The following is a 7,573-nucleotide window of genomic DNA, read 5'->3' as shown; positions in this document are numbered from 1 at the left end:
ATGTATTGATGCAGGCAGAAGCCCAAACAGTGTTCCTACTAGAAGACAAAGGCCAGAGGTATTTATGAGAAAGGGAAAGGGAACAATTACATCAATAGAAGGAAGGCATTTCTATTGGTGTAGGTAACAATATAGTGATGTTAATTCTAAATAATGATTTTTAATTTTCAGTCTGATAGTCGTCAGTCCAGTGGTCATATCTGCTTTCTTGTTATCCTTGCAAACAGGTTGTTTTTTTTTTTTTTGGTCGTTGTTTTTTGTAGTGTTGCCCTAGGCCCAGTCCAAAGATAATTGTGCTCTGTTTTAACATTTCCAGGGTTTGAGGTATAAGATGTGTAAGGCAGTCCTTCTGGCATGGCAGCACCAGCTCTGTTTTAAAGTGGCTCCTTTTGCGTTGTTTATAAGACCATAAGATCCATTTCAGACTTTTGACCTACAGAACTGTAAGAGCATAAGTCTGTGTTGTTTTAAGCCACTCAGTTTCTGGTAATTTGTTACAGCAGCTATAGGAAACTAATCCATTGCACTAAGGTTTCTGCAGGCCCCTGAGCCAACCAATTCCAGGGGTAACAGCCTAAGCCTGCCCCCGACCCATGCAAGCTCCTCAAGATAAGCTCCTGAAGCTGAGTCAGTTTGGAAGACGCTGGTGTGTAAACAAGACTCTTTCATGGAGGTGACCTCTCAAAACCTTTAAAGTGTTTATCTGTCTAGTGAGTCTTCAAGAAAAGGGTATGTGCAGAGGTTCCCGGTGCTCTAACTGAAACCCTTTCCCGAGTGATAACTCCTGTGGTTGGGTGGTCTATGAAGGACTAACCACCTCTACCCAGCCTACTTTCTTCATCCTGTGACTTCCCCTGTGTTGGGCCAGCGTTGCCTGGAGAGAGGTGTAATAGAAGACCCAGAGAACAAAGGCAGAAGTCTCAGCGCTGACATTTCAGAAAGGCACAACCCAGGTGCACAGCTGGTCAGGCTGAACCAGCACTGCTTCCCCAACACACATATACGACATATATGACACCCTCCACACTGGCCAGGGGAGTAAGTGAGAAAGCTTGCTTTAGGTTGCGTTGCTGAGAAAATGTTTTGCATTCTGCCCCCACCCCACCTGTCCCAGCTGAGTAGGAGAGAGGGAACAGGAGGGGGCATATATTTGCGGGAGAAAAATGCTTGAATCCTTTTAAAGTGATGGATTGAAAATAGAGCAGAGTATCACGTTGCATGCTGTGTTTATGGCTTGGGGGGCAGCAAGCTGCTCAGAACTTTCTGTGTGGCCTGGGCTAGCAAAAGACAGGTGCTGTCTGAATGTCTTGTCAGATGGGCTTGTGGTGGCAAGAGCTCTGAGGCAGAGGTCACATGGCATGACTTACAGAGGGCCTGCCCCAGAGTCCGGGGTGCCTGGTCTCAGCAGATTCCCCTGCCCACATATGGCCTACAAGTGGACTCCCAGGAATCACTCTGAACATAGACACTGAAAACTGGGGCGCAAAACTGCTAGGCTGGGGAGGGCAGGTCCTCTCTCATGCTCTTGGATCATTTAAGGCTCCTGGATTCCTGTGTGACTTTGGGAACTGCTTGAAGTCCAGTAATGACCAACGTGTAATTCCCAGCCCAGTGAAAATGGCAGTTGGAAAAGCAATTACCTGGCAAACCCAAGTTTATGATTGAGAGGCAAACCTGCTAGATATCTGAATGCCTACTCTGCTCCAGGTATTGCAGGAGAAAGCCAGGCTGCACACCGCTCCCCGCCCACACACACAGACACAAACATGCCTTATTGCTCACAGTCACCACAGATACTTGACAGCTAAGAGCTCTGCAGCCGCTTCTCAGTTTCTAGATCAACCGCCTGAGTGTTGGCCAGCATCAGCACGCTTAACAGCTCTCTCTCCATCCCTGAGAGCCCTCTGCCAGCTTCTCCACCTCCAGGCTTGGTGGGACTGTGAATTGCGACATTCAGAAGCCAAATTAAACAAGTTCAAACCAAGGGGGAACTTATAAATGGTCTGTCGGTGTGTTGCAGGGACATAATGAGCCTCAGGAAAAATGGGGGCTGAGAATCTGAAGGCCACCAGGAACCCACTCTCTCATTTTAGTAACAAGTATTTACTGGGCACCTATCTCCACGGGGCTCACCAGCAGTCCTGCCCCTGCCCCAGCCGTTAGACCTCTTGTGGCTCAGATGCCCCAGGCCCCACTTGTCCAGGAGCTAAGGCTATACCTGCAGGAGGTTAATGGCTGACCTCACCACCTAGCAGAGCCCTGAAGAAGCCCAAGACCAAGTCCAACCCGAGCACCTCCCGCTAACTGCCCGCCAGTCAATTACAGCTCAGTGAGTCTCACACTGATCCCCTCCCCACTTTCCCAACCCAATGCCTTCACCCAGGCCCTCCTCAGAGCTCGCCCGTGCTGCACCTGCACAGAGCAGATGTTAAGTACATGTTTGCTGAATTACCATAAAAGTCTGGTCTGTTATCTGTCTAGTCTTAGCTGGCTTAACGTAATTAAGTTTCACTTCGTCTGAAAAACTACACAAAATAGCCTGTAACGGGCTTTTATCAAAAGCCTGCTTAAGCACTGGAGCAAAATACAGGAGGTGCCTCTCATTTTTCTAAGATGTGAAAACCGTGCTGAGAGTATGTTCTTTGATCCCAGGCACATAAATCATTATTAAAATGCCTTTTGGAATCCTCACTTCCAACTTCATACCTGGATTTCCACAAAATATTGCCAATGGCTGGCTAGTCCCTTGATCCTGACCTTGGTGCTGGAAAGTTCTATTTCCTTCCTTCCTTCCTTCCTTCCTTCCTTCCTTCCTTCCTTCCTTCCTTCCTTCCTTCCTTCCTCACTGCATGTTAATCCACTATGAGTCCGGTATGGTGTACGAGTACTAAGAGCATAGAGATGAAATGAATGCACTCTCTGCTTGGGGTCGAGTGGGGGAATCAGAAAGGCAAACAAGCACAGTAAAGTGTTGAGGGGCCGTTAGTAGGTGACATATAAGGAAAGCAGATGCTTGTGCAGCTATATAGAAGGAGACCTGCAAAGGATAGTCACTACACCCCTGTTTGGACAGGAAAACAGCCAAGACCTCCATCAGTAGGGAAATGGTCAGAAAAGTTGTGGCATGTGTCTTCTAAAAAATAATCTGCCACATTCAAAATAATGAACTAGGTCTGCATGTAGAGTTACATGGGTAATTCTCAGAACCACAATGTTGAGTGAAAAAGGTTGCAGACAGACACATATAATGAAATTGCTTTGTGTAAATTTGGAAAAACAAAATCATTCCCATATACTGTTGTAGACACAGGCTTTTGTAGTCAGACTAGAAACATGGTCAGGAGATACACACCAAGTCAGAACAGTTGTCTCCTCTGAAGAGAAGGGATATGGGAGAGTTTGAGAGGTATTATGAAGCAAATAATCCAAAATGTCAGCACTTGTTAAATTTGGGTGGCGGATGATACATGGGTTTTGTTTCATTCTCCATATTTTTAGGTATATTTCATATATGTACAAGGTATGACAGTTAAGTTCGCAAACTTGTTGCAATGATGTTGCTAACTTTTTTTGATATCAGAGGGATTATTCATTATGAATTTGTACCAACTGGACAAACAGTTAACCAAGTTTACTATTTGGAAGTGCTGAAAAGGCCACATGAAAACATTAGATGAAAACAACCTGAACTTTTCGCCTACAATTCATGTCTCTTGCATCACGACAATGCACCAGCTCACAGGGCACTGTCTGTGAGGGAGTTTTTAGCCAGTAAACAAATAACTGTATTGGAACACCCTCCCTACTCACCTGATCTGGCCCTCAATGACTTCTTTCTTTACCTGAAGAGAAAGGAAATATTTAAAGGAGGACATTTTGATGTCATTCAGGACATCAAGGGTAATACAACGACAGCTCTGATGGCCATTCCAGAAAAATAATTCCAAAATTGCTTTGAAGGGTGGACTAGGCACTGGCATCGGTGCAAAGCCTCCCAAGGGGAGGACTTCAAAGTTGACCGTAGTGATATTCAGCAATGAGGTATGGAGCACTTTTTCTAGGATGAGTTCGTGAACTGAATTGTCAGACTTCATACATGTTTTTTGTCTATGGTTATTTTCACACTAAAACATCAAAGTTGTATTACTGTGATAGATGAGGAGGGGCTGTCATGAAAATTCCAGGTGCCAGGACAGAGCGTGCCCTCAGGTGCAGCGGCAGGAAGGGAGGCTGGCCCCGGGGGCACCGCTGGGCTTGGCAGTAGGAGTTCACGGAGGGCCTTTGAGACAACCAGCTGCAACAAATGCAACTCATCATTTCGAGAAGTGTAATGGTAAAAAAAAGAAGAAAAAGAGGATGACAAGGATGAGGAAAGTGTTTTTAGGATGGAGAGAGATCAATATTTGGAGCCTCAGATGACAGATATGAAAAAGGAAGTAAAATTAATGGAGCAAATTTTCGGAGGGCAAAAGTGAGTGCGAGAAAAAGTATAGTTAGGTTAATTCTTCAATAAACAGGAATGAAATTATTCACACATCTAGGTAGAGAAGGGAGGAGAGACGGTTGGCATTCTTCCAGGACACCAAGCTTGCTGTTTGGTATGTGGCACTTTGGAGCTCCCTGAGGGTGAAGAGACGAGGGGTCAGGCCAGGGTTGTGATTTATTGAGCACCTGCTATAAATCAGGCACATTCCTGATCTCATTTAATCCTCATTACACACTTTATAGCTCAGGAAAGTGGGCTCAGGGGTATTAAGCACTTGCCCACACACACTGAGTAAGTAGCAGAATTGCTCTTAAACCACGTGCTCCTCCACACAACCCTGGGGGCCCACTGTCTTTGAACTGCAGGACGCCCTGGGGGTGCCACTCAGCTCCCAGAAAACAGCCAGATGGATTGACTCAGGTATGCAAGGTACCTGGAAACCTGGATGGTGCAGAGGTGGCTGAAGGTTGAGGGATTTAGGAAATTAGGGATCCCTTCTGTCTTTGTTCTTGAATTATTATTGTGTCTGGAGTTCCTGTTCCTGTTCTACTCTCTCCATTTTTGTGGGGGAGGGAAAAGTTGTCCTGTTCCCTCAAGGGTCTTCTGGTCGGTCTAATAATCAAATCTACACAAGACAGATTAACAAGAGAAAATAACCAAATTTAATTACACTCATATATTTGGGAACCTCACATTCAAGAAAGAGTCAGAGACACCCACTACTCCCATACATGAGAGGTTCAGGGACAGAAAGGGAAAATGAGGTTTGTATGGCCTTCTGAGCTAAGGATGCAGGAAGGTACCTTGGGGCTTCAGAGGGGAGGGAGGTCATTGCAGGACGATAAGAAGAGCTGGTGTTCAGCACCTAATTTTGTATTTGTCACGTTATAATCTTTTTTCCTAAAGATGATGCACCCAACCATATATGCTTTAGGCCCCACAAAACCTGGATCTATCTCTCACAGAATAGTTAAGCCACAAACCAAAATCACGGCCACTAAGTGGCCCAACCAGGATATGAATCCAGAGTCCAAGTGCTGGCCTCACGTTACATCTCAGACTCCAACATATACGCAGTCACCTGGGGCTCTTGTTAAAGCGCAGGTTTTGATTCAATAGATGTGGGCTGGGGCCTAGATGGCACAGCGGGGCTATTCTGTGGGCCACACTCTGAGGAACCAGGGCTTCTAAGCTGATGTGCAGTTGGCTAGCTCTCATGCAGGGTGATTCAGTCACTATAATTCCTTGTGAATAGATTCTATTTCACCCAATTTCCTCGCTAACAATTCCTTTCCCCTCACTCTAGCCTGGAGACGTGTTTGGCATTAAGAAGTTTTCTGAATACTATGTTTCACTACCCAACTTCCCTCTTACAGTTTCATGGAGCTCCTACCCCAGGCTGAGTATTTCCTGTGGAAGGGGCGTGTTTCCATCTGTGGACAAGAACATTGCTGTTCAGAAAGGTCATGTGACTTGCCAGAGGCGGCCAGGTCGGTGGTAGAACTCACATCTCCAACCCCACATACCTGGTGGCAGGCGGGCTAAGTGAGGACTCTCTACCTCACTAGAGCCGGTCACACCTCTCCTGCCTCCAGTCTCCACCTTAGGACTGTCCCTACGTGCAGCCTCAAGAGATGCAGGATGAGCAGGTGAACACTGGAGTTTCCAATGTGACGAATATGATTGGGCTGATCTCCATTTGCCTGGCTTTCTCCACCTTTGGGCTAGAGTTCCTTAGCCTCACTGAGTTCATTCTTGTCCATTAAATGGGCTTAATATGACTCAACTCAGAGTTTTACGGGGAATAAATGAGGCATTATATGACAAATTACTCATGTTTGCCCATAGCCAATGCGGAAGTGGTCACTCTTGTCTCTGGGCTAAGCTGACCTTGGCAATCAAGTGGGTACTCCTTATAACATGTACCCTGGGCTTCCTTCTTCCAGATATGGGTTAAGAACAGACGGCATTAGAACACAAGGATATCTGGAGACATCTCTAGCTCTGCAGAGAGCTGGGCAGAGGCTAAGCTCTTGATGGCGGCTAATTGTTCGCTGGCAGATGTCAGGTTTTCCTGTCTGACTCTCGTAGGGCGTTTGCAGCTGTGCAGCAGGCTGACAGCCTCTGACATTCTCTTCCTGGCTTGGTCTTCCCCAATGCGCCAAAAACCCCTGGCATACTGCTTAATCGCCACAGGCCCACCTGGTGACAACACGCTGTGGTGATTTTATTTGTTGTCTTTAGAGCACATGTAGCAATATTTTTTTCAGATACTTCAGACGTTTGTCCTATAGATACATTTTCCAGGAGAAAATGCTAACACATAGCGGCAGGCTGTGTTTCCTAGCTGTCCCGATCCCCTGGAGGGCGGCTTCTGTCGAGCAGCAACCCCCTGACATGCACCATAATGGCTGCAGGCTCAGGGTGGTCCTGACTCGGTTTCTGTAGCTCGGGCTGTCGGTGCTGTGGTTTGACTTTCACGACTAGGTGCAGCCTGGCCTGGATTTGCGTTATTTTAAGCCGTCTCTGCAATGCAGCTACAAACCCAGAGAAAGAGGAACACAAGACCCACTCACCAGGGAAGAGCTCGCTAAGCACACGCTGTCACTGGCACAGAGAACAGGCAGACAGTGTGGTTACAGTCACTCCAAGAGATTCATTCTGCGGAATTGCTCCTTTGGGGGCACCCATCCCATTTCTTTGGTGCCAATACAATTAAAAAGAAAAGAAAAGGAAAAAAAAACATGGTGAATTTCAAAATGCCACAGGTAGAAGAAGCAAACTGCTTCAATTAGTTCCTTGGTTACTTGTTTAGGATTTTATGTATCTCATTAGAAATATTTTGCAATGATGCTCCTGGCCCTGCCCTTTGGGGGAAAGGGGAGTCCAAGAACAAAGGGAGGATATGACCTCAACTGTATTCCATGTGAAGTATTAGCTTCTGGACGACAACAGCACAGACTGAGCCCTGGGAATGCCGCGTGCCCATTCATCTGCTTCTTAATTTGGTGTCTGAATCAACAGGCTTTCGCCAGAACAGGAAGAGGGAGAGCTGTGAAATTCCTTTCCCTGGAACGCTTTGTTTAA

General features: G+C 46.4%; 1 long non-coding RNA gene across 1 annotated transcript; it reads right to left on the bottom strand.

Annotated features, from left to right (window-relative positions):
• On the bottom strand, positions 1–7,301 carry LOC141571058 (uncharacterized). The gene is made up of 3 exons (XR_012495559.2): positions 7,063–7,301; positions 4,920–5,111; positions 1–4,620 (listed from the first exon to the last, which is right to left on the bottom strand). It is a non-coding gene; the product is annotated as an uncharacterized LOC141571058 (long non-coding RNA).
• Positions 7,302–7,573: the final 272 nt, after the last annotated feature.

Source organism: Rhinolophus sinicus, chromosome 16 (genome assembly GCF_057876585.1).
Source record: "Rhinolophus sinicus isolate RSI-liver-muscle chromosome 16, RSI-T2T, whole genome shotgun sequence".
Classification (NCBI taxonomy): domain Eukaryota; kingdom Metazoa; phylum Chordata; class Mammalia; order Chiroptera; family Rhinolophidae; genus Rhinolophus; species Rhinolophus sinicus.
The sequence above is the reverse complement of the archived record's forward strand: the minus strand, read 5'-3'. Positions and strand labels throughout refer to the sequence as shown.